General features: G+C 37.4%; 1 long non-coding RNA gene across 1 annotated transcript in view; it reads right to left on the reverse strand.

Annotated features, from left to right (window-relative positions):
• The window catches only part of LOC309844063, a 72,131-nt gene extending 46,436 nt beyond the window's left edge, over window positions 1-25,695 (reverse strand). Inside the window, exon 1 of the long non-coding RNA XR_014300473.1 lies at window positions 25,563-25,695. This is a non-coding gene — a long non-coding RNA (uncharacterized lncRNA). The remainder of the gene's footprint in view (window positions 1-25,562) is intronic.
• Window positions 25,696-27,629: the final 1,934 nt, after the last annotated feature.

The following is a 27,629-nucleotide window of genomic DNA, read 5'->3' on the forward strand; positions in this document are numbered from 1 at the left end:
AAACTTGAGGGGAAATCTAAATCATATTATAGTCTTGGCAATTCAAATAAGAAAAAAATACAACCTCGAAGAAGTCTGTTCTCAGTTTATCTGTCCTGCACTTAGGTATATGCTGGAAGAATTTCACTGCACCCTCCAAGGCCTTCAAAGTAAAATTTTGGAGGTCTTCAGGTCAGGCAGGCTACCCTGTTGTCACTAATTTCCTGTGCTAATATTACACTGAAGGTATTTTGAATCGTTTGGTGTAAACAGAGCAAGATTAAAAAGGAAGCTTTTCAAAAACAGACTTTCAGAAAAGGAAAGACAATAAACATGACATTAAAAATGTCAGCATTTGTGCCTTGACAATATGACCTATCATAAAAATGCCATTTTAATTGTTTTACCATATATTTAAACATTTTGTATTCACAGATTCCCAGCAGCTAACAATAAGAAAATAGTGTCAAGCTCGGTCTGAGACCATTTTTTACTAGAAATCATACTAATGAGCTGTATTGAAAATGTCACTAATCATACTTCCATTGCAGTCTTATAAAGTAATGACTAACACATATAAAGTTGGGGCACCTGGGTGGCTCAGTGGGTTAACACTTACATATAAATTATACATAAAGTAAATGTGCATATGTGTTTAACTTGATGGGTCAACTTTTTTGATAAAAAACAAAACATTTCAGTTTTTCTCTTTTTCGTAAAAGAAACCATGTCTAATGAATTTTAAATTCTACTGAGAAATGAAACAAAACAGAACACAATGCAACCAAGTGTTTCAGCATATGTTGACTAGCACACAGGTCCTGTCGTTGGAACCTTAGCAGAGAAGCAGATTATCCTGTGATCTGGGGGTAACCGAGAGGCCCTGTGATAACGAGCCTGTGTGCTGATCTTGGGGTCAGAAGATGGGGAGTGCAGCTCTGATCTAGCCATCCGCTCTATGCTTGAGAGCTGAATCCTCACCTTCACATCTTTAAAATGGATATCATAATTCTTATTTTAGGCAGTATTGGGAATAATTAAATTCAGCATGTAAGTGAAAATATGTAATAAACTGTAAAATGGCACATAAATGGAAGGCATCATATTATTAATAATATTATTAATATTATTAATATTACCTGAATTTTAAAGCCATATTGGGATTGTATTGTACAGATTCAAACAATACAAAAAATGTTAAAAGTGAGTAGACAGAATAAAATAGGCTACTATTTTCCTTTTTATTCATTTTTTTAAAAATGTAATACAGATGATTTTCATACTGAGAGAGGAGCAAAACATCTGCACTCACTGTTTTTAAAAGACTGATTGATTGATTGAGAAAGAGAGTGCAGTGGGAGAGGCAGAGGGAGAGAGAGAATGTCAGGCAGACTGTTCAGCAAGCTGGATCTCTCGGCCCCAAGATCATGACCTGAGCTAAAACCAAGAGTTGAATGCTTAACTGAGTCACCCTACTTATTCCTAAAGATAAGTTTTCATCCCAGACACTGCACTTATTTTCAAAGGTAAGCTTTCATCTCCTACTCCTACTTCTTAGGCAAAACACAAAATGTTCATCTTCTACTTGCTCAACAAAACAGATACTAGTAATGTTATTTTTAATAAGGCAGCATAGAAGTTGGGTCTTTGACTCTTACGAACCTCTCGAATCCTCCTAATTCTGTGACTGTGGGTACGTTCCTTAGATGTTTCAGTTTCTTCACTTGTGAAAAGCAGATAATAATAGTACCAAAGCCTCAGAAGACTTATGAATATAAATGAGTTATCAAAGGTTTAAAGTTTAGTACACTGTCTGACACCTAGTAATATCTCAATAAACATTTTTTGGTTACAATATGATTATATATTTCCTCCCATAGGCATTTCAGACATGCTGACCGCTTTTCAAACTCTATTTGTAAACACCAAGGAGCTAAGATGCACCCCAGATTCATTTTCTTTCATGAGTCGGGGCACTTGCCCTGTAAAGTCTTTTCAGATGAAATCTAAGTGATCCTGCTTTCCAATGTAGCCAGTGAACTTGATAACCAAGATCAACTCACTGAGAAAAGCTCTAACACACTTTAATAGCTTAGCAGTCATATTTTCTAGTCTTAAACCATCACAACAGACTTAGTAAATGTTTATTCCAAATTCTTGCCATGTGGCTTCATTTCTTCATTCAGTAAAAAAAAATAAAAATAAAAAAATAAAAAATTCTGGAGTCCCCAGTCACATTCCAAGCACCGTATTTGGTGTTGGGATATAAAGTCACACAAAAATAATTTCTGCCTTCCTGTCTTAAGAAAGATAGATATTAATCCAAATCACTCCACAAAATGAATATAAAATTACAACTGTAAAATGTACCGTAGAGGAGAAAAATCTAGTGATTGTGGGAGTCTGACATTAAAGGAAAAGGAACAAATTACATCCATGGGAGAGCTTCCCTGAGGAAATGAAAATTGAGTTAATATCAAAAGAAAGTAGAGTTAACAGGAGAAGTATAAACTACTGCACTGCAGGTTTAAGGATCTGGGTATGGGTAGGAGGGACCTTGCGCCTTTGTGGGCCTGAAGGGAGATGGGGGAGACTTGACTTCGGAGTAGGAGAAGCATGGGGTGGATGGCACGAAGCTGAGGGCTGAGCCGGGCCCTGAAAGCCATGATAAGAAACAAAGGAAAACCACTGAGGAATTTTAAGCCTGGGTACGTGGTTGGTTTTGAGGAGAGGAGGAGGTTGATAGGATCCAATATGAATTATGTGTGTGAACAGTTTAGAGGGGGTCAGAGCAGATGTGGAGAACCATTTACATGACTGTTGCTGGGGTTCAAGAAAGAGAATGTGAAAGCTTAGATTAGGGCTGCTGAGCTCGATGTGTTTATAAGTGATAAAGGAAGAGTTTGGTTTCCCAGAAAACATATGTTCTTCTCCAATTGCAAAGTCACATTTTTCATATAAAGACATTTTTCTTTTGAATTCCTCCAGAGAATCCAAGTAAAGGCTAATGGTAGGTAAAGGATTTTTACAGGCATTTGAGTTCAACAAGGGAACTATCAAAATGCCCATTTCTAAATAATCAGTACCATCTCCCTTTGGTGAAAGCCAAAGTATTACTGTAAAACACGTACTGAAAATGAACCAAAGGAAGTAATTTCCATTGAAATACTCTTTTTAGCACAAAACACCATGGGTAAACAATTGCTTATGAAAAATGAGATCAAGGAGCAGTAATACCTTTGAACTGAAGCTGAAAGAAAGACAAACACATTCAGGAAAGGGAAAGGATCGTAGGAAACAGATCCAGGAGTAATAATTCTAAAATAGCCAATGGCATCATTTTGAGAATTTGCCAGAATACTATCTACTGCCATAGGAAAAATATCTCCCATAGTCTGGCCACTAAGCAACCATACCTAAGACATAAAAGTAACATATACAATAGCCACGGCACCTTCATAGTATCTCACACCCACTGAATTAATGCAGAAATACACACATCCCCCCCACACACAGACACACACACACACACACACACACACACACACCCCAGCACACAAATAGCACTGAAATGAATGAAGCTCACACATATCAAAGGATTAAGCAGAAAAACAAAAAGGACAGCCCAAAACATATCTTCATTCTGCAAAACAGACATGCAGGAACATCCATTACAATTTTCTCTAAGACAAATTGTATCTCTCAACTAAGAGGGGGAAAAAAATGAAATCATTGGCAGCCTAGTTCTCCCTGAGTAGAAGTGATACATTAATTTAGATCATTGTGCACATTGAAAAGTTATTGCACTGCAGGGATTTCCAATTACATAATGCAGAATCAGAACTCTGTTTGGGTATCACTTGGCTGCCAGCATCCATGGGTGAGCTGTGTAACACTCCTCTGTCATGTAGCTCATGTGAGAAAAGAATTTTGCTGTTCCAAGAAATGGCACTCATCTTGGAGACCTTCCCAGTTACACAAAAGAGCGTAATTCCCACATTATCCCCAGGCACACTGTCTAGGATGATAACTCTATGATAGCTTTATGTGTAAATTATATACACAGTTCTACTAATGAAAGGCATGTGGGACTGCTTTTTGGTGGTGGCAGGGCAGACATACAAAATCAATTTGTTTTCCAATTTTTAAGTGACACCTGAGCTATCTCTAATACTCAAGTGAGATTGTGAGGTTAGATGGTAGATAGGGTAATTGCACTACGATTATCTAACAGATCAAACCTGGAGTTGGCAAACAATGTTGATGCAGACCTACCAACCACCAGATACCTACTTTATTTCAGTACTTCAATTTTAAGTCTTTCAAACTTTTAACTCCACTCTAATCTTGGTTTTTCATCAGGAACTGCTCTCTCGCATTCAGGCTTAATTTTTCTACATATGAAAGCACACTTACAGAAAAAGAGACCAGAAGATTTTTTTTAAAAGGTGAATTCTTTTATATTTATTATCTATTTGGTGCCAAAATTCCATATGTAGTAGAGTGTGTGCCAGACATGAGATAACCTGGAGGACAAGACAGCGTTCTTTTCCTCTAGGACGTCGTGCCTCTTTTACTAAGAAGTCCAAAATATGAAAGTTTCTGTGTACTAGTTATCAATAGCATTTGGAGGATTTTTTTTCTTGTACTAAATTCAATCATTTTAAACCAAATGAAGAACCAAGATTGGAAAACTGAGGTAGGCATAAGAACACCTTGTGTTGGTTGAGATTTTACTGTATATACAAGTTATGCACATACCCACACCTAATGACAATCTTGTCATTGGATTGTTATGATCTCCATTTTAAAGATGAGGAAACTGTGGGGTACACAAGTTATAACACAAGATCACAGGTCTAATAAGTACAGTATGAATTCAAACCAACATGATCTGATTCCCCAGTGCTCTCTCATTCATTTCTCTATACCGCTTCATTTTTAACATTTATGATAACCTCAACATTTAGCATTCGTGTCTCAGCTGTTCTTTCTTAAGTATAGTTGACAGACAATGTTACATGAGTTTCAGGTGTACAACATAGTGATTCCACAGGTCTGGATATTATACCATGCTGACCACAAGTGTAGCTACCATCTGTCACCATACAACACTATTACAATACCACCGACAGGGTCTCAAGTTTTGCTTAATTTCATTGCTTGATTAGGAAACTTTAGGTTTTTTTTTAATCCATTCTCCTTCCATTGTATCTAGAAGATCTTAATGGAGGAAATTAACCAAGCATTTTTCTGGGTTATTTCATTGTAGTTGAATATAGGACCATGATGCTCTCTCAAACTCTTCTTCTATTGTTTTCAAGCTAAAATTAATTTACCGAACACCTGTTACAGGTCAAGCACTGTGTTACGAGATTTATGAGTGAAGATACGGTCTTTGTTCTATACTTACAGGAAAAAACAGAACAAAAGATCTAGTGAGTGATCCAGTAGAAAGAGTGTAGGCTGCTAAGGAAGCAATGGCCAGCAGGGGGCTCGGGTGAGGCTTCCTGTAAAAAGTGGTGTTGGAACTGTCACCTGAAACTTTAGTATCTGGACCAGCTTCGATCTTTATTTCTTCCACTTTGACCCATCTCCCAGAATGTGGCTTCTATCCATTCTGTTCAACTGAACTGGCATTCTCATTGGACTCCTACCATCACCTAATTTACAAATAGAAGCTAGGCTCTCCTGAACTCTCCTTCTTTTAAAATTCATTATTTAAACTATTTCCTCACCTCTTTATGTTGATTTTCTATAGCACAGATAATGTTAATATATGTTTGCATGTAGAACATATAATGTAGGGACATCTGGATGGCTCAGTCTGTTTAAGGTCTGCCTTTGGCTCAAGTCGTGATCCCAAAGTCCTGGGCTTGAGTGCTGTATTGGGCTCCCTGCTCAGCAGGGAGCCTGCTTCTCCCTCTGCCTGCTGCTCCCCCAGCATATGCACACACATACTCTCTCTCTCTCTTTCCCTCTCTCTCTGACAAATAAAATCTTTAAAAAATTATATAATGTAGTATATTAACTGTATATGACATTAATAAAAAATTATAAATTTAGTTAAAATGTTTAAAATTATATACCTGTCTTTAAAAATTTTTCTGCTAAGTTATAGGATTCATCTTTGTATTATATGTGGAATTAATATTTGTTGATTTTTTAAAGAGCAAACAGATTACCTACACTTGGAAATAATAGTAAAAGGGAATTACAAAGAATAAATAAATACAAAGTGTTTATAGTCAAATAAGTATTATTTACTTATAATAAGTAAGTGTTCATAGTCAAAATGACACTGATCCCCAGGTTTTCCTTTTGATCTATCAAGGGACAGAGACATTAATCTTTTTTTGACTCGACTGGGGCCAGAGGAAACGGTGGCATTTTTTCCACAATTACTAAAATTGAGGAATATGTCACTGTCTTCTCAGATAATAAACTTCATACAGAAATTGCTAAGGCTTCCCAAAAGTGCCTCCACTCAAAAGTATTAGACTACATGGGATAAAAGGACAAAATGTTTATTTTCTCACAAAGATGAAAATACAAGTATTTCATAAAAATAGTTGAAAAAAGACTTTGAAGCTGAGAAGGAATAAATGTATCTGAGATTACATTTACACAATTTACTATGGAAAATGTAATCATAAGACCGATGTGAGTTAAAACTGCATCAGCTTCTTAAATTTGTCATCCTTGTAGATTCAAGAAAAACACTCAGAATTATGAATGTTAACAGTTCATTAAAAGGTCATGGAATATAATCTTTCTCTCCTTGCCTCCTTCCTTCCTTCTTAGTGAGGTGGGAGTTGATAGGAGAGTGATAGGACCGTATTGGCCCAGTCCAGTGCATGGTACTGTGGTGTTGGAGCCCAGAAGGGACTAGGAGGTTGACTAGGAGGAAGGGGAGATGGTGGTCACCAACCTGGAGCATATTTGGAGGCTGAGGAGAAGTTAAGGAAGTTACTTTTTAGGGGGTAGTGGTAGTGAGATTATGGAGGTAGGAGATTTTACATACAGGGGAGATCATATTAGTATGGTGAGCCATGTTTCTCACTATATGTACAATTTCTGTATGGAAAGGGAGAACACTGAAATGAGCTTCATGTTATTGGACTAGAATTAGAGTATCAGTGCAAACTCAAGGTTTTCAACAGTCACTGACAGATGTGAAAATACAAAATAAGTGTAAATATAATTTATTATATATAATTATAATAAATACATATATGCATATATTCCCTAATACTCTTGACTAGGAGAACCTGGGAGAATCGACACTCCAGCAAGAATAAACACATCTAACACCCAGATGTTTGTTTCTAAATACCACCTTTTATAAAAGGAAGCAGAGCTGCTTAAAGAAAAGCTAATTCCAGGGCCAGGACAGAGAAAGTACAAGATGTGCCTCCTTGTGCCAGAAAGTAGGAAAGTCCTCAGTTAATTAAATGAATATGCTAAAAATACATAGAAACCAGATTAGACTCCCACTGGCCAAATCTGGGAAAAAATAATCATCAAAATAAGTAATCATATTAGTAAATGATAAATCATTGAATAAAATAAGAACCCATGAATTCATAGTAATAAAAACAGATAAATGATTAAATGAGGAAAAACAAAGATTTTTCTTATGGTAGACTACAGCTAATAAAGGCAGAATAAATGGTAGAATTAGAAAAGCACCATTTGTCAACCATCATTATAATAATTCAGTAAAGAAACATGAACAAGGGGCATTTGGGTGGCTCAGTGGTTTAAACAACTGCCTTCAGCTCAGGTCATGATCCCAGGGTCCTGGGATCAAGCCCCTCTTCTGGCTCCCTGCTGTGCAGGTGGTCTGGTTCTCCCTCTCCCCACCTCTCCCACTGCTTGTGCTTGTTCGCTCTGTCAAATAAATTAATAAAATCTTTTTTTTTAGAAGTTTTTATTTATTTATTTGACAGAGAGAGACACAGTGAGAAGGAATATAAGCAGGGGGAGTGGGAGAGGGAGATGCAGGCTTCCCTCTGAGTGGGGAGCCCAATGTGGGGCTTGATCCCAGGACCTGAGCCAAAGGAAGATGCTTAATGACTGAGGGACCCAGGCACGCCTAAATAAATAAAATCTTAAAAAAACAAACATGAATGCATGCTAAAGCTAGGGAAAGAGAGAGTTCAGTAAAGAATGAGACATTTGCATAGTTTCTAATTATCTCCATAAAAATAGTGATTAAATTATGAAAGGAAATGCATAACTTCACATCAGAGAAAACTAACAAACACAACCTTAACTAACAGACCAAAGTTACATCACCAGTACTGAGATAAATAATGTGAAGCATTGGGCTATGCAATATCCTGTACAAAAACAGAGCATCCCTTCTGTGATATTCACACCAAAATTGCATAAGCTGGGGCACCTGGGTGGCTCAGTCGGTTAAGCATCCAACTCTTGACTTCAGCTCAGGTTCTGATCACAGGGTCCTGGAATTAAGCCCCTGCTGGGCATAGCTCAGTGGGGAGTCTGCTTGAGACTCCTTCTCTCCATACCCTCCCCGCTGCTCCACTCATTCTATCTCTAAAATAATATTTTTTTTAAAAACTGCACAATCTAAATCTAATATTGAGGAAACATCAAACATACTCAACCGGAAAACAGTCTACAAAATAGGTGACCAGTGTCTAGGTTACAAAAATCAAGGAATCTCTAAAGAACTCTTCCAGATAGGAACTTTAGGAAGTATTACCTCTAAATATATCTCATGACCCTACATCGAATTCTCTGAGACGACTGGTGAGACTTGAATAAGTTCTGTGGACTAACATATCAGTGTTAATTTCTTGACTTTTATGGTTGTACTATGGTAATACAGGAGAATATTCTTGTTTATCTGAATTACACACTAAGGTGTTTGGGGGTGATGCTGCAACATGGTGTCAACTTACTCTCAGAAAAGTTCTTTGGACTTATAACTTTTCAGTAAATTCCATATTATTTCAAAATAAACTTACACACATACACATATTTATTTGTGTATATATGTAGATACACCTACACACACACACACATACACACACACAGGTAATACTTGAGAGTCAGTTTTTGACTAGTCTTTTTTTTTCTCTCGCAAATCTGTGCACTTAACATTGGAAAAAATGTATTACTTTTTCTCACCGAAACTTGTGGACATATACGAATACCAGCTTAGAGTAGAAACCGTTTTTGCATTAATTTCTGTCATTTGCTAATGACATTATCCATTCTGAAGAAAAGTTCTATCCACAAAAGAAGGCCAGACAAATACCACTAATACAGAAATACATGGATATTCTTATTCTTTTATTTGGCATATACTTTTCTATAAGGCACAAATAGTTATTTCTTCTGTTTGGGCAAGGAAGAGCGGCCACTGAAAACTGAGAGAAAGCTCCACAGTTTGGGGGAAAGAGGAATTTCCTCAAGGGAAAAACAGCTAATTCAGCGCAGAGATCATGCACAATGATCAGACAGAAAGAGAGCCCAAAATTTGCTTTACAGTGATGGATAAGCTAAAATACTCCAGAAAAGAGCTATCTGCGTGGATTCTATTGTTGTCAGGAATAAGAATCTTCTAAATGACCCTAATGCTTAAAAATCAAAGGACCCAGGGACACCTGGGTAGCTTGGTAGGTTAAACATCAGGTCTTGATTCCAGAATTCCGGGATTGAGCCCCACGTCAGGAGCCTGCTTCTCCCTCTCCCTGACGCTCCTCCCCCTACTCATGCACTTGCACTGGCTTACTCTCTCTCTTCCTCTCTCTCTCAAATAAATAAATAAAATCTTTAAAAAATCAAAATAAAAATCAAAGGGCCCATATGCATATTCTTGTCATTTTCTCTTCATCTGACTTCACTCAATCTTTGGCCTTGACCATTTTACCCAAACCACTATTTCCAAGACCACGAAGGACCCCCATATTGCCTCATGCACTGGTTAGTGTTCAGCTTCTTCTCATTGACTCTATGAGCAAAATTTTACAAGGGTGATCACCTCTTCTTCCTTTCTTCACCTTGCTTTCAAGTCAACACTAATCTTCCCCTTCATCTATTTAGATGACTTTGCAAACTTGGAACACCCCAGAGCTCAGACCTTAGACACCTTATCTATGTATCTATTTTTTTTTTTTATGTGATCTCATTCAGTCTCACAGCTCTCAATACAATCTATTCAGGCTGGACCCCTCGCTTGGTTCCAAATTCTAACTGAGAAACTGCTGACTTAAGACCTATTAAATAACCAGGTGAGGTGCACCTGGGTGGGTCAGTCTTTAAGCATCTGCCTTTGGCTGAGACACTGATCTCAGGGTCCAGAGATCGAGCCCCACATCAGGCTCCCTGCTCATTAGGAAGCCTGTTTCTCCGTCTCCCACTCCCTGTTTGTGCTCCCTCTCTCACTCTCTCTCTGTGTGAAATAAATAAATAAAACCTTAAAAACAAAACAAAACAATAAGACAACAACAACAAAAAAATCCAGGTGAGTTATTTCCACATTGACATGTCTGGACTCCTGAGCCTCCCCTCTGAGAGCTGCTCTTCTGTCTTCCCACTTCTGTTAATGGCAAATCCACCTTGCTAGTGGATCAAAACAAAAAATCTTGGGAGTCATTCTTGCCTTGCCCTTTCTTTCATATCCATATCAAATCTAGTGCAAATCCTGTCAGCTCTACCTTCAAAATATACCCAGAAGCTCACTGCGTTTGATGACTTTCTCTGTCACCTTCCAGGCTCCAGCCATCTTCATCTTGTCTATAACACTAAAATAGCCTCTTAAGTGGTCTCACTACTTCAACCTTGGCCCCTAGAGTCTATTTTCAACACAGAGGCCAAAGTAGTCCTTTAAAATTCATATTATATCACTGCTCTGGTGAAAACCCAATGGCCTCTTATTTCAAGAGTAAAAGCCAAAGTACTTACAATGCTGTATAAAGCCTACACCATCTATTATTCTGTGTGTGTGTGTGTGTGTGTGTGTGTGTGTGTGTTTTCTTAACTTCACCTTACAGTTCCTTCTACTTGCTCACTCTACTCTCCCCTCTGACCTCCTTGCTGCATCTGGCATATTCCTGGCATGCACTGACCTCAGAGCACATGCTGTTTCCTCTAACAGGAAAGCTCTTGCCCAGACACCTACATGGCGCCTTCCCTTACCTCTCGTCATCTTTTCTGTGATGCCTTCCCTGATTATCCTATTTAGAATTGCAGCTCTTCCCATCTCAAACCACTCCAGGCTCTTGAATTCCCACTTCCTCCTATATTTTCTAACATTAACACTCTCTAACATGCTACATCACTTCCTTATTTGTCTTGTTTCATGTTTATCTCTCTGCTAGAATATAAACCACAAACACATATTTTTATCTTTTAGCTTACTACCCATGTATCTAGCACTAAAAACCTGGTACACGGTACTCACTCCATAGATATTTATGAATGGATCAAACTTCATGGGAAAACAAGAAAATAAAGTAGGTCACCCTGCAGCTAGAACTTGATGGACAATGTAGTAAGGTAGGAAAGAGAGAAAATAGAAATTACAATTTTATACAACAGAGATACCAACCTCAACTTGGCAATAAGATCAGCCCACCCAACTGTAGCTGTTTGAAAGCTTCTTGGGCATCAAAGTATCTCAGAGTGAATAAAGATTAAGCCCTTGTTACTTCTAATCTAGTCAGTATGATCTGTTGTGTACGAAAAGGAAAAAAGGGCCAAGAACTTAGATAAAAAACTTTGACAAACTAAGGTCCACACAGAATTTCAGATATTAAAAGTTAATAATACTCATCACAAAGGCTGATGTTAGCTTAATAATTGTGCTTTTAGCAATTCTAAATATCACAGGAGTGTGGGACTTGTAATTAGCTAATGTTAGCTACTGAAGATTTGGCAAGTAACAGAATCTTGACAATTTTTACACATAAGAATAGCACTTCTAATATGAGAGCTGTCTTGGAATGAGAGCAGTGCTCTTGAACATACACAAACAACAGCCTGATCTCTAAGCTGTGTCTCTTGTCTGTCATAGTACATATATTTTGAAGATTCTTTGTAGACATCTGGAAAAAGACTTCAAGAACTCCAGGCTGTCTGGCACTAGGACTGAGCAAGGAAAAGCTCATACTATGAAGGCAAGTATTAGTTTCATGACTTTGAGGGAAGAGTATAATCTTCTGAACTTCATTTCCCATCTATAATATGGAAATAATAAAGCTAACTTTTTCACTGGGTTATGAAAATTAAATGAGATATAGTAGCTATTATATAAACATTAACTATACTACAGCCATTGGAACATATAAATATATAGAAATAATAGAATGGGGCACCTGGATGTCTCAGGAGGTTAAGCACCCAACTCTTATTTCAGCTCAGGTCATGATTTCAGGATCATGAAAGCAAGCCCCGTGATGGGCTCCATGCTCAGCAGAGTCTGCTTGAGATTCTCTCTCTCTCTTGCTTCCTGTGTCCCTCCCACTACTCATGCTTGCTCTCCCTCTAAAACAAATCAATAAAATCTTTTAAAAAATAATACAATGATTAGGATTCACCTAAGTGAGTAAATATGACAAAATTTATGTTTGTATTATGTCCCAAAATCTTTTTTCCTCTTTCTTCCACTCTCCCATTCTTTCTCCCCTGAATATCTTCCTCATTTTCACATATTTACAGTATTCACATATTTACTGTACCATCTGATTTCAGTCCTAAGGAAATGATCTCCTAAATGAAAATCTAAAAAGTATAATTTTTTCCCAAAGTACTAACTCTTAAAGAGATTATTCTCTAATTGGGGGAATTTAGCAATTTGTAAAAAGTAGCAACAATAATTTTTCTAGCATCAGGAAACCACAACAAATGTGATTTCAACTCAATCATTTCCTTTAATTGATCAGCAATATATTGAATACCTGCTATGTGGCAGGCAGTGTTAAGTAGTGGGTATACAGCAGTGAGCAAAGAGACATGGTTCAGACCTCCCAAAGTTTACAATCTAGCAGAAACAGACATAAAAATGTTAATAACTATATAATTACAGAATATAAGTGCAAGGTGATCGAGTTCCATGAAGATAACAGGTGGGGTATGATAGAAAACAAAGTACTTAAATAGAAAAGTTAGTGGAAGCTTGTCTGCAGAGCTATTATTAGTTAAGTTGAGACATAAAAAAATGAGACAGCATCAGTCATACCACAAAACTAAGGAAAAAACATTCCACGTGGTGACAACGCTCTAAGGTAGGAAAAGAGTTTGGAGTTTTCTAGAAAGTAAAAATGTTAGTGTAGCTGGATCATAGTTAAGAAGGATGTGAATAGTTCAAGGTAAAGTTGGTCAATCTTTTGTATCATGTAAGACATTATAAGGAGCTTGGATTTTTATTTTATGTATAATGAGGACTTTAAGAATTTTTAAAAGTGTGATTTGACTTAGTTTACAGTTTTTAAAGTTCACAACAATGCCATATAATGAACAATTATGGTGGGATAAAGGAAGAAGCAAAGAGGAAACATGGAGATCAGTTAGAAGACTATTACAAGAATCTCAATGAAAGATGACTGTACCCGCAATGAGATCACAGAGTAGAAATGATGAGAAATGAATGGATTGAAGGTATAATATGGAGGTGTAATCTATGTCTTGCTGAAGGACTGGCTGTTGGTCATGAAGAAGGAGAAATCAGAAATGACTTCTAGGTATTAAGTTTGAGCAATTTGTGGTTGGTGATATATACTGAGATGGGAAAAGAAGAGTTTTCATAGAAGGTAGAGTTCTCATTTGGATATATTAAGTGTAATATGAAACTTAATGTGAATCAACCAAAGAGAGAGATCCAAAAGCTAGCTAGAGAAGGCTTCCACATACAACCAAAATAGAATAAAATAACCTAACAAATACATAAAAGAACTGTTTTCAAGACCCTTGATATCAGGCAACAGGAGAGTAATCCCTAGGATACAGGAAATATATGAGGTAAGTCTCAAGATGATTTTACTTAAATCCCCAAGAGAGTTCCCACAAGGTGGCACAGGGAAGGGAACTCTGGTAGATGCCCTGAGTAGAGCAAATGAAGTTAAGAGTCCCGAAAAATCAAGAAGGCTAGAGTTCACAGGACAAAAAACTGAAGACAGCAGCACTGAGAGAGAATCCTGGAAATCTACAGAGAATTCCTTTATTCAGTAGAGCACTGACCATCACATGCGTTTGAAGAAACTACCTGAGCACTGAGAAAGAACACCTAAAGGTTGAGAGGTAATTTAACTTACAGTTTACATAGGCTGGGAATAGTCCTGTACACAACAGCCAGACTGGAAAATAATGATTTATGGGGCATTAGGTAAGCACTCAGAAGTATCTTGCTATAGTAATGGTCATTGCCCTCAACAGTGCTCTGATCCCATCTAATAAATCTTTAAAGATTTAAAGGAATCAAATATTTTCCAAATAAAGCTCAAAATTATTTATAGGAATAAAAAAATATCTCACATAAACAAGATAAAATTTACACTGCCTGGCATCAATTCAAAAATTACCAGGCATGCAAAGCATCAGGAAAGTCTCATCCATCATAAGGAAAATAAATAAATAAATAAACCAATCAATGAAACCAATCAATGAAACTAACCTAAAAATGACACAGATGATAGAATTAGCAGTCAAGAATATTAAAATGATTATTATAGAATTTTTTCCCCATATTTTCAAAAACTCAAGGAGAGATATGGAAGATATAATAAAAGACAAAACTTCTGGAGATGAAAACTGCAATGTCTGTGATGAAAAATACACTGAATTGTATGAAAAGGAAGTTAGTCTTTGCAAAAGAAAAGGCACAGTGGACTGAAAGATACGGCAACTAATAAGAATTATCAAAATGAAGGAATGAGAAAAAAAGAGAATCACAAAATAAACAGAGTTTCACTGAGGTCATTCTAAAATTCATATGGAAATGAAAAGACCTAGAAGAGCCAAAACAACTTTGGGGGTAAAATGTTATAAAAGTAACACTACCTGATTTCAATATGGGTATAAACTACTTAATGAAAGTAGTGTCATATTGGCATGAAAATAAATAGGTCAATGAAACAGAAATAGAACTACACATGGACAGACAGTGTTTTTTGGTTTTTTTGTTTTGTTTTGTTTTGCTTATACAAAGGTGAAAAGGTATCTCATTGAGAAAGGATGGTCTTTCAAAAAGTGGTCCCATGCATATCTAGAAACTAGATATCCATATGCAGAAAAATGAACTTTGATCAATACCTTATACCAAAAAGGAAAAAAAAAATCAAAACAGACCCTACACTTAAATGTAGAACATACCATTATAAAACTTCTGGAATCAAATATAGGAGAAAATTGTTGTGACTCTGGTTTAGGCAAATATTTTAAAAATACGACACCAAAAGTATCAAAATAAAAGGCAACGGCTCTTTGAAAGACCCCGTTAAGAATGAAAACACAAGCCACAGACTGGGAAAAAGTATTTGCAAATCAAATATCTAGTAATGGACTTGTATCTCAGTAAGATACAACCCAATTAAAAAATAAGCAAAAGATGTAAACAGATACTTCACCAAAAGTGATATACATGTAGGAAATAAACACAGAAAAGACACTCAACATCATGTTACTAGGAATATACAAATTAAAACTACAATGAGGTAACAGTACACATATTAGATTTAAAATAAAAATACTGACCATACCAAGTGTTGACAAGTATAAGGAATAACTAGAGCTCTCATACCCTGGTGGTGGGATTAAAAATGGCACAACTGCAGGGCACCTGGGTGGCTCAGTGGATTAAAGACTCTGCCTTCAGCTCAGGCCATGATCCCAGGGTCCTGGGGTTGAGCCCTGCACCATCTCTCTCAGCATCTCTGCTCAGCAGGGAGCCTGCTTCCCTTCCTCTCTCTCTGCCTGCCTCTAACTACTTGTGATCTCTGTCTGTCAAATAAATAAGTAAAATCTTTAAAAAAAAAATGGTATGACTGCATTAGAAATCAGTTCAGCTGATTCCCCCAATTTTTAACATACATCTACCATGTGATCCAGCTATTCCAACCCTCAGTATTTACCCAAGATCAGTTAAAATGTATGTCCATACCAAGGCTTATGCAAATATGTATAGCAGTTTTATTTGTAACAGGCAAAATTTAGAACAACTCAAATACCCATCAGTAGGTAAATGGATATTCATACAATGGAAAACCAGTACAATGGAATACTACCGTTGAGCAATAAAAAGCAATGAACTACTGGTAAATGCAGCAACATGGATGAATCAGAGTAATCAATATGAGTGAAAAAAAATGCCAGATTAAAAAAAAAATATTGAAAAATTTATTTCAAATAGCTCTTTAAAGTAACCTTGCTTATTTGTGCTTTGTCATTTTAAAGCTATAGCCCTGAAACCTTTTAAATGCTAAAGGATCATTCCACTGTTTATACCAAATCACTGCATTTGTGTAAGATTCTAGAATACATAAACCAATACACAGTGACAAAACAGGTATTTGGTCATCTGAGGACTAGTGAGGGGGTGGGGGAAAGGCATGAGGAAGTTTTGGGAGGGATCATTATAGTCACCATTTTATTTGTGGTGCTGGTTTCATGGGCAAATACATATGTCAAAACTTACCAAATTATACATTTTAAATATGAGCCATTTATTGCTTGCCAATTATTATTCCTTGATTAAGCTGTGAGAAGAAAAAGGAGGAGATGCAGGAGGACAAGGAGGAAAAAAAAGCAGACAAAGAGTTTGGCACAGCAGTGTTTGCTGCAGATACAGACATGGTAGTCATTAGTGTGTAGACAATACTCCAAACCTTGGGAACAAATGAAGCCACACAGGGAAGGAGTACTCCCAAGAGAGATGGGGACCTAGGATACTGCCTTAAGAAAAACCAAAAGTTGATGTTTAGGAGGAAGAAGCTCCCAACAAACACTTTGTTTTTTTAAGTTGCTTAAATCCAGCCAATATCAAGTTTGAAGCATCTCATCACCATACAGGCTGAACCAGTAGGAATACAGATTTATTTAAGGGAATGTAAAACTTAACCATTCTTGTGTCTTTTTACATGTGTTCCTTTTTGTTAGTCCCTAATATTTATTTAACACGACTATTTTTTATCTTGATTTACAGAAGCTGCCTTTTGTCCGCCCCCCGCCAACGTTATTTTCAGAAGTTGCACTCGAAACTCTCCATTATAGAGAAAATATTTTCTTATATTTCTAGGACACATGCTAGCATATTTTTTAAAGGAATTATTTCTTTATTTTGAGAGAGAGAGAAAGAGAGAGTGCACGCACACAAGGGTGGAGTGGCAGAGGGAGAAGGAGAGAGAATATTAAGCAGACTCCACACTGAGCACAGAGTTCAGCTTGGGGCTCTATAATCATGACCCTGAGATCATGACCTGAGCTGCAAACATGAGTCAGTGCTGTAACCAACTGTGCCATCCAGGCGCCCCTGAAACATGCTAGCATATTTTGAAGACAAAATGCATTTTAATGTAATGTTGAACTAAGAGCGTTGTATTTGTCATGTATCATCAACAGAGTACTGATACAAAGTATTCACAGAAACAGAAAGTGTGAACATTGTCATTTTAACTAATATTCATGTGTCAGTGTATCCTAAATTAAGCTCATTAGAGTTCATAAATAAATAAATTTTGTGTTTAAGCTTAATATAATTTATGTCAAGTGACTTAAATTAACTTTTTCTATTTTGTTCACTTCTATTTTGCTATATTAAAGCAAAAGCCCTGAGACCTTCTAGATGAAATCCTCATATTTTTATCAGAATTGGAATTTTATTGCCAGGAACAAAAAAATCCAATGCACCTCTTCCCTCAGGCTTCTATCTCAGCTTATCCACGCTACTTCTTCCTCCCCATCACCAGATATTTCTGCAGGTGTTGCTTGTGGCCCGTGGCTTCACTTCCCAGTCCTCTCAGCTCTTCTGAAACTGCTCTCTGGAAGCCCCCGTGAAGTCTCAGGCACCAGCTTCCCTGAGCTTGCTTGTCTGTTCTCCCTGCTCTCCCGTTCCTAAGCTTGTTGCAACACTTGACACTACAGATGGCTCCAATCTTCTCACGACTCCCTTCGTCCTCTCTGTGCAGGCTATTCCTTTTCAGTTTCTGAGTCTTTCCTTCTCAGCTTAAATTTTGAATCAGCAGGCTGCTATTTTGTACTCTTTTCTTTATCTTCCCTCTTCCTGGATAATCTTATCCCCGTCCATGTTTCTGCCTCCAACTTCATAAGTTATGTGCATTTCCACGAAAGAAAGACTGTTCTCTCTCTTGGAGCCAGAAACACCCTTGCCCAGCCCAGCTGCTTGGCTAATTCATACTGGATCTGGAAGATGCAGATCAAGACAGTATATTATTTTTAATGGCTTAGAAGTCATGTCCACTCAATAATAAGTCTGTTAGCAAAGGATAAACTTCACTAAGTACAGCTTCCCCCACTACCTGAAAGTAGAGTGTGCCCATGAAATTTTATAAGCCAGAATGGAGAAAAGGCAAAGATGCAATTACTACTAATTTATAGGTAACAGATTTTGAGCATTCCAAGACCCCACCAAAAAACCTCTCTTAGGGCACATCTTACTGATGGAACCACAAAACAAATCTAGATAAAGTCAGATACTCTCAGACACAGTTCAAAGCTATGGCAGACACCGAGATGTTGGGTGTGGTTCCTGAAGAAGCTGGTGGGGTCTCTCTCGTTGCTGGGGTAAACACCGCCTCTATCTATCCTGCCTCACTCACTGCAAAAAAAAAAAAAATAAATGCTGAATGCTATTTTTGTTTCTTGCCTTTTTTCTTTTTTTTGTAAAAGCAAAAATTCCTTTCGGATTTCTCTCAGTGGAAAGCGATACCAATGTATATCTTAAGTACAAGGAAAGCAGCACAAACAGACCGTTCAAAATAATAAATATAATAAACTATCTAATAATCACAGGGCAAGTGACAATCAGACAATCTGTTCCAATTTCTAACACATTTACTTGGGGGGGTTTCAGAAAAAGAAAAAAAAAAGCAAATATAAACTTGTGGTTGTTGGTTACAGAGCAATACATAAAAATTGTGGGGGAAAGCTCTAGAAAGTAAAATACAAGAAAGGATTTGAACTTTCTCATGGCCAAGAGCCAGGGCTCATTCTTCATGAATCTTACAGACATCCTGTCTAGTTGAAAGTAAACAAAAGTAAATGAAGGTATAATCTGCAACCAGAAGTTACAGCATTATGCTGAAGCCCAGAGAAGCTCTATTCCTCACATTAGGGACTCATCACTGTCCTAGATGAAGCCTACTTAACATGCTGACTCTTGCAGCATCATCTGCCCGGGACAAGGCTCAGATAGATCTACAATGAGATCCACTTTATTGGTTAGGGAACCCAGAGGATCTGCAAAGTCTTTATTCACATAGATGCCACTAATGGAAGAATGTGTCTCACTGTCACAAAAGCAAATTGCTCTTCATTTTTATATAAAGTTATTCACTGAAGAAATTCGTCATCAAAGTCACAGTTTATGAATAATTTTGGTGTATATAATTTTATCCATATGTTCCATAATCATGTAAAATTAGCCTGCACAAAGTAATTATTTTTTCACTTCTTAGGAATACTTCCTTTGTATTTTCTAAAGAAAATTCTAGTGTTTATAGCTGCCATTATCTTAAATTATATACTGACCTCAATCTTTCAATTTTCACCAGAATATTCCATGTTTGTATTTAGTAAAGAGAAAAGTGTGTATGTGTATGTGTCGGTATACAGAAAGAAAATATAAGAGAATGGAATTAAGAGATGGTACAGAAATTAAACATTTATGCAAATTAATTTTATAAAAAAATAATGTGTGGATCATAAAATAAAATATTAAAAGTTTACTCCACTCAGTAAATTTTAGTTATGAATTTTTTTAAGATTATTTATTTATTTATTTATTTGACAGAGAGAAATCACAAGTAGATGGAGAGGCAGGCAGAGAGAGACAGAGGGAAGCAGGCTCCCCGCTGAGCAGAGAGCCCGATGCGGGACTCGATCCCAGCACCCTGAGATCATGACCTGAGCCGAAGGCAGCGGCTTAAACCACTGAGCCACCCAGGCGCCCCAGTTATGAATTTTTTAAATGCTTATTTTCAAGATCTCCATATTCACAGGTGAAAATACTTACATATTGCTCATTATGTTCCTGGTAACCTGCCTATTTTTATTTTTTTAGTTTCATGATTTTCATATCTGAATCATGTTAAAACATTTAACGAGTTCTCCAAGTGAAATTATTTCTCAACTTATTTTTCAGCACTTCCTATTGTTTCTAGAGTAGCAGATAACATCAGTACATTTGTATAGTTAAAAGAAAGACATTCTGTTTATTATTCTTTAGTGACATTTTATTGGAAATGAATTATATTCATGTAGTTTTAACATGAGAACATAAAATTATAACTCTTAGAAGAGACTAGAAATATGGAGTAGATAGGTCAATGACATTTATAAAGAATATTATCTTAAACAGCTGTCCATTAATATGCTTCTGAGCATATTGCTTGGCAGACACATTTATAATACAGGGAAGAGCTCGCTAAGGCTTTTATTTCAATTACTGTGAAGATTCTCCAGGGTGACGCTAGGTGTTCAGGATGAAAGGCCATTGTAGTTAGTCAATACATTTTCTGCTACTAATTTCCTCTACTATTTTCTCTACTAATAAGATTGAAGTACATTATTTAATTGTTTTAGGTTCCAAGATCTTAAAAAGATCTTAAAAAGGGTAAAGATGTTAGACTTTACAATGAAACAAAACCCTAGGGTGCTAGAGGGTTCGCTCTATAGAAACAGGTCTTGTCAGGAGTCATTGAGCTGATGTCTAATATCTATAGTGACTTTTATCAGAACACAAGTGGAATGACTGTAGCATGATAATACTGAAAGTGAGCTTCTCAGCTAATCAACACATGTAAACTTCCCCCATAATTCTAATAGCATGGGTTTTCAGCATGGCTTTCTTATTCAAGTCTAGCTCATGAATCTTGAAAAGGACACTACAAAACCCCCCAACCCTTTCTTCCTTGCCCCTATACAAACAGCTTTTCAGAGGAGTTTACTTAAAGCAACAAAAGGTGAAAGATCAATCATGAGACCACAGAAAGAGCAGCAGTTCGACCTACTGCCCTTTATATACTACTGATTTCCTCCAACATAACTTAAAAAAAAAAAAGTGAAAAGGGTATTTCCATTTTTTGATTTATTAATATATTTCTTTTGAGTTATGCTAGTTCACACAATCAAGAGACTTCTGTCCTAAGCAAGTGACTATCAAGTCCCAGCATTTGTAGTAAAAGAAAACAATTACTAATAACTGCAATTTGTTGTTGGTTCAGAATTTTTACATGATATTAGTCTACACCCCCATGTCTCTTCTTCATATTATGTATTGTTTTTTTTTTTAGAAAAAGAAAGAATTGTGTTTTATAAATATGTTGATGGAAGAAACTGCTCAAGAAAACCTAAGTTTCAGATAAATATTCTTAGGATTTTTCTCAAATTCAGAATTTAAACATCTTTTTCTCCTCTCAGGAAAATAATTTTTGAACTAACTTAAAAATATCCAAAATGGCTTGTGGTACATGTTGGCCCGGTTTCTTTTTGTACTAGGACAATTTTTTATGTCTTTTTCAAGTTATACTATTGATGTTCATCTTTAAGACAGTAATAAGCTAGAAACTCTGTAAAGATAGAAGTAATGGCACACTTATATTGTAGCAAAACAATTTTGTCTTCTAAAATCAGTCACTATGAAATGTTATCTTGCCTTCAGGGAGCCTAAGTTTAGAATTAGCATCCCTAAATTATTATATTTAAAGTGAAGACAAATGGATGAATGTAAACTGTCATCCAATGTCAGTAAAAACGGGACACAATCCCATCCTTAGAGCTGGTAGAAAATACAATCAGACTAATAAATATAAAGCTCAGAGGACTGAGCCGTATGATAAAGGGGATATATTCTTACCTGAAAATATGGGGTTTTTTTCCTGGTCATCAATTGTACTGTTAATGATTTAAACCATATATTTTACCTCTGCTTTCTTGTATTTCTAAGGTAATGCTGCTTTATTTTCAAAATGTTTATCATTTCTGGGGTGCCTGGGTGGCTCAGTGGGTTAAAGCCTCTGCCTTCAGCTCGGGTCTTGATCCCAGGGTCCTGGAATCAAGCCCCACATCGGGCTCTCTGCTCGGCGCGAAGCCTGCTTCCTCCTCTCTCTCTGCCTGCCTCTCTGCCTAGTTCTGATTTCTCTCTGTCAAATAAATAAAATATTTAAATAAATAAATAAATAAATAATGTTTATCATTTCTATTTGTTATTTTTTCCCAAAATTTCTGAGAGCTCCATAGAGTTCCCTACATGTATGCAAAGGTATGCAAAGCACATTACCATTAATCAATGCTGTCATCCTCCCAGGTACACTTCCCTGGCTCAGGAGCCTTATGGGCCCTAGTGAACAGAAAAGGCCCAAGCAGTCAGGAATCAACTTCACAGTGTTTCTTCAGAACCCCCGAAAGGTGAGAAGTAACAACCACAGAGCATCAAGGACTCCTTGCATAAAAAACAAAAGTAAAGTACTCAGTAAAAGACAAATAGCTTTCTCAGAGAATGCAAGATTTTAAGTGATAGGCAAGGGCAAGACTTGTGTACACTTCCTGGAACCTCTACCAGAACATCAACACTGACTCCCAAAGGAGACTACTGAACTGGGGTGAATCAGCCGCCTCCTGTCAGAGCCTGACACTAAGCCTCGGTGGGAGTGGCGGTGGAGAAGGATGTGACTGAAGCTGGTGTGAAGCTGGATCCCATATTGGCAATCATTTTATTTGCCTTTCCTCCAACTTTTAGCCTTCTGGCTCCCTTTCTACATCCTGCTCAACAATCATCCTGTACACTCTTCCCTAGATAATCAACATTTACAACCTGGTGAGTGTGTTTCTATACCCATTCCCATGAAATCATGTATAGGTGTAAGGTTTGATCACTGCTTGGGGCTGTATTATATACACATTCCTGTTCCTGTACTTCTTCCGTAATACATTTTAGAAACCCCTCCGCGATATAGCTCTAATTCATTCTTCTCAGGAGTTGGTAATACTTCATGTTATTGATATGTCACAATTCATCACCATTCTCTTACCTTTTGTTTATATGTTCATTTGCTACTACAAAAAATTCATTCAGGCAACATATCTTTATCAGATGGCCCTCTAGTACCATCTGGTTTGACTCCAGGAACAGCAGTGAACAAAGTCCCCGCCCTCACAGAACATCCATTCTAGAAGAGGGGATGGACAACGCTTTATTATGTAACATAATGTGATATTTTTCTAAAGCTAAATAGGGAAATAGAAGGTTACAGGAAATTACTTATTACTTTAAATGCAGAGGTAGGGAGAACTGCTCTCAGACAACCTGAAAGGTTTGAGAAAGTAAACAAGAAGGAGTGTTAGGAGAAGAGCGATCAAGTAGACCGAACAGCACCAGGTCTCTAAGGAGAGCACATACACAGAGTGAGTGACTGAGAGTAGAACAGCACGGAGGGTCTGAAAGGAGAGCGTGTGCAGAGTGACTGAAGACAATGCCCTTGTGACTGATGCGCAATGAGCACTAGGACGGAGGCAAAGGCATCAGCAAGATATCACGCCCAGGGCCCGGATGCTGTAGGGCGTGGTAGGCTATGGTAGGCACTTTAGAAAATGCCACAATAAACATCACAGATCTTGCTAGATTGGTTTCCGAACAGGTTGTCACAACTGACATTTCTACAAGCTGTTTATAAGTATAATGGTTCCCTGATACCAAGTGCAATTTTCTTTTAATAATTTGATGTGTGTAAAGTGGTATCTTTTGTTACTTTAATTTTCATTTCCCCATCTGTTAGGGAAGTTGAACACTTGCTAATTTCTGTTTGAATTAAACACTTATTTATCTCTGTTTGATAAGAAGGTAAAGAGTCCTTACTATGTGACATACGCTGTTGTTAACACTTCACATAAATTTTCTCATTTAACAACCCAGTGTAATAGAAACCATTAGTTTACAGATGAGGAAACTAAGGCAGAAGGCCATTAAGTAACTTGCGTAAGATCTCATAACTGGGTAGTAGTGGGTTAGGAATTTAAAATGCAGGCAGCCTGGCTCTAGAGTCCACACAGCTTTTGCCAGGCATTTGAGTTTGCTATTCTATAAAATCTGCTGATAACCTGAAAGAGTATTAGAAGAAGAGAAAATATGTACAGAAAAGCTATACACATGCAGACTTTTCTCCTTAGCTTATCATGTCCGTCAAATCCAAAGAGAGGTGCGGATATTAGAGCCACTGGTGAGAAATAGGATAGTTTCACTATGTGAACAACAGTATCATCTCAGGTTGAGAATAAAAATGAAATTCTGGTGCCATCTCAGGTGCATTGGCCTCTGTAGTAATAGATACCAGAGCCAGAACTGGAGACTTTAAATTAGCACAAATATAACACAGCTCCTGGCCAGGAGAGCTTGCTACAAGGCCCAACACGTATCAACACAAGATATAATTGTCTAGGTTGGTAGGAAATAGTCTTTGAAATATGCCAAAATGCGGACTTTCAAGTGTAATGATAATAAACTAGTTTATAGCAATAAAAATGTGTAAGATGTGTAAATATCAACACTGAAAGGACCCTTTGTAATTATCATTGTCCAGTCTTTACACAGAACCTCAGGATTTCTTTCTCACTTGATCTACCTTACATTGTATGAGGGATGAAAGGGGAAAAGTGGAAGCAGCCTGGAAAAAGCACAAAAGCCCTGAAGCTCAATGGGAGACAGGGTCTTGAAGAACACAAACCACAAATAACCTGCCAAGTCTGTGTTCCTTTTTCATGAAAAAGAAGGTTTAAAGAGGCCTTAGTAATCTAATACCGACGATATGGAAAAAAGAAATGATTTCAAACATTGAAACATACACAGCATTTTAAATGAGTATCAAACCCCATTTAAAATAGCTACATACTCTTAGACATGGTCTTGAATCCATCCCAAATTTACAACTCTTGATGTGGGAAGAAAAAGAGAATCCCTGCTGAGCAACAGGCCTTTATCTCTGTGGATCACTTTATAAGTTTAAATTTCCACTTTGGACTTAAAGACAGACTTTCAGAATGAAACAAAAAGAAGAAATAAAACATCAGTTATATTTTCTAGTCCTATCATTTGACTTTTAAAATTCCAATCATCTTCCATCAAAAAAAATAATGCATTTCCTCTTGTCTAGACAACATAACCTGCTTCCTTCTCAGACACGCCACTTGGGACCCCAGGCTCTGTCTCACTTCACTCACACCATCTTTAATTCCACCAAACCCAGGTAGCTATACGTCCCTTCCACACCCCAAAACTAGGGAACCCTGCAAAGTGGTGCTTATCATTCTTGAGCCAGTGCTTTCACCAGATTCTGTTTTGAAAAGCATTTGTTCCTGTTTTGTTTTGTTTTGTTTTAACTTACCTTGTGAAGTCTCATCCCTGTGACATCTGACGGTGGCTTTGGGTGTAGACTAACTCGAAAAAAGAAAGCAAGTAGTGGTTAAGGAGGCGGCTTTCTGCAGAGCAGACAGGTTGAGCAATCTAACACAGAATGTGCTAAGTTCAGGTCAGCCACCAATTAGTAAAACTGAGAAGTCAACGGTAGTGTTTAACACTAGTCAGCTTAGAGTTCCCACTACCTTCACACATGGAGTAGTGAAGCATTCTGACCATAATTTTATCCTCAGAGTTCTGCTTTTTTAAAATATTTCTTCCACCTTACCAAAACTTTTTGTAATAGACTGTATTTTTGAGAAAGGAAGGCTTCTTCCTTTAAGACCTATTATCCAGGAACCACTCCATGCATGTCTTAGACTACATCACTACTGTGTCTTGTAAGCACCTTCAGGACAGGATCCATCTTATATTTCTTTGCATTCCTCCCAATACTAGCACAGTGTGTTCCTAGGGGGTGAAGATATGCACGCCTATGTCGTTTATTTGATCATCCACTCATCCATTTATTCACTCATCTAAATTATTAGATGTCTGTATATTAAGCTTCTCTTCTTCATGCCCTGAGAATACAACCACAAATAAGACACAGTCCCTGCCCTGGAGGTCGTAAAATCTGGCTGGGTTAAGAAAACTGAGCCAGTAACTGTGTCCAGCATGTGAGAGGATAATAAAAGTTCATATAGACTATATTGGGCCCCAGTGGGAAGATGGGCAATCTAACTGGGGGTGAAAGAATTGGTCAAAGGAGATTTTTGAACTGTAAGAACATCACATGGGCATTTTCCATGCAAGGAAATGCATTCCCCACTAGAAGTCCAGCATATGCAAAGATCCAGAGGCACAATATCATATAGTATGTTCTGAGAACAGCAGCTAGTTCATATTGATGGAATACAGAGGATCCTGACCAGGGATGAGATGGAGACATTAACAAGATGATTTTTAACTTCAGGAACCATTTCTTTCACAATAAAAATAAATGGCAAGCATATCCATGTAATACTTCTTCAGAAATATTTTAAAGATTGATCACTTAAAAGAGAAGTGTTAACAAAATCTATCAAGGTGCTTTCTATAACATATAGAGCTCATGCCCAAGGAGAAAAAAAAAGGATATTAACAGTTTCACAATGGTGAATTTTCTAAACGATAACTCGTGAAATAGAAAGAGATTTTAAAATACTAATCCCTTTTGAAGAAAGTATATCCACTCCATTTTCATTTAACATAATGACTTAGACCTAAGAGAGAATTACAGCAGCTTTAATAGTATCTGGCACATGGTAGATCTCAACAAATAGACGTTAATGGAACTACCACATATGGCTGCAATTAGCAAACAAAGAAACGCTTTGCTTTGCGTACTGAGGCCAGCTCCCAGGCCATAGCTACTACTGCTCCTTTGATAAGCAGTCTTTTTCCCCTGGGATCCCTAGAGGCACCTTCACTAGGTCTCTTTTTGGTCACTGCTCCTAACTAACGTTCCCTCTGTCCCACACAGAGCTGGAGATACTTGAAAATGTAGTTGCTAGGTTTGACTGGGAAGCTTTGAAAGAAACAGTGCTCAAGCTATGGGCCTTGGACATGCAAACTGAAGGAGCAGAGCTGCAGTTACCACCACCAACAGCAATTCAAACTATGCAAATCTAAAAGGGAAAAGCACGGTCTCCGGGAAGCAGATAAACCATTTCTTCTGTGCTCTGACCTTTACTGTCTGGTACTACATTGTTGGGGAGGGAAAGGAGAGGGCAGAGAAAGGAACCTGAAGGAAGTGCGGGAGAGAGAAGAAGTGTTAGGGAACAGGCTGTACTGTAACAGAAGGCAGTCTGACTCTGACTGAGTGGTGCCAATGCTGAGGCCAGACCCAGATGCCATTTCAAACTCCAGAAATGCCTCTCTAGACACACCTGCCTCTCCTTAGTTCACCACTTCTTGGTGTGCTGCCAATCACTCTCCCTCCCTTCCTGTCCTCTTTAGAACCCCCTTTCCTTAGACTCCTCCCATCCCTTTGTTCGGCAACTACCCCACTATC

Source organism: Mustela nivalis (genome assembly GCF_964662115.1).
Source record: "Mustela nivalis genome assembly, chromosome: 11".
Lineage (NCBI taxonomy): Eukaryota > Metazoa > Chordata > Mammalia > Carnivora > Mustelidae > Mustela > Mustela nivalis.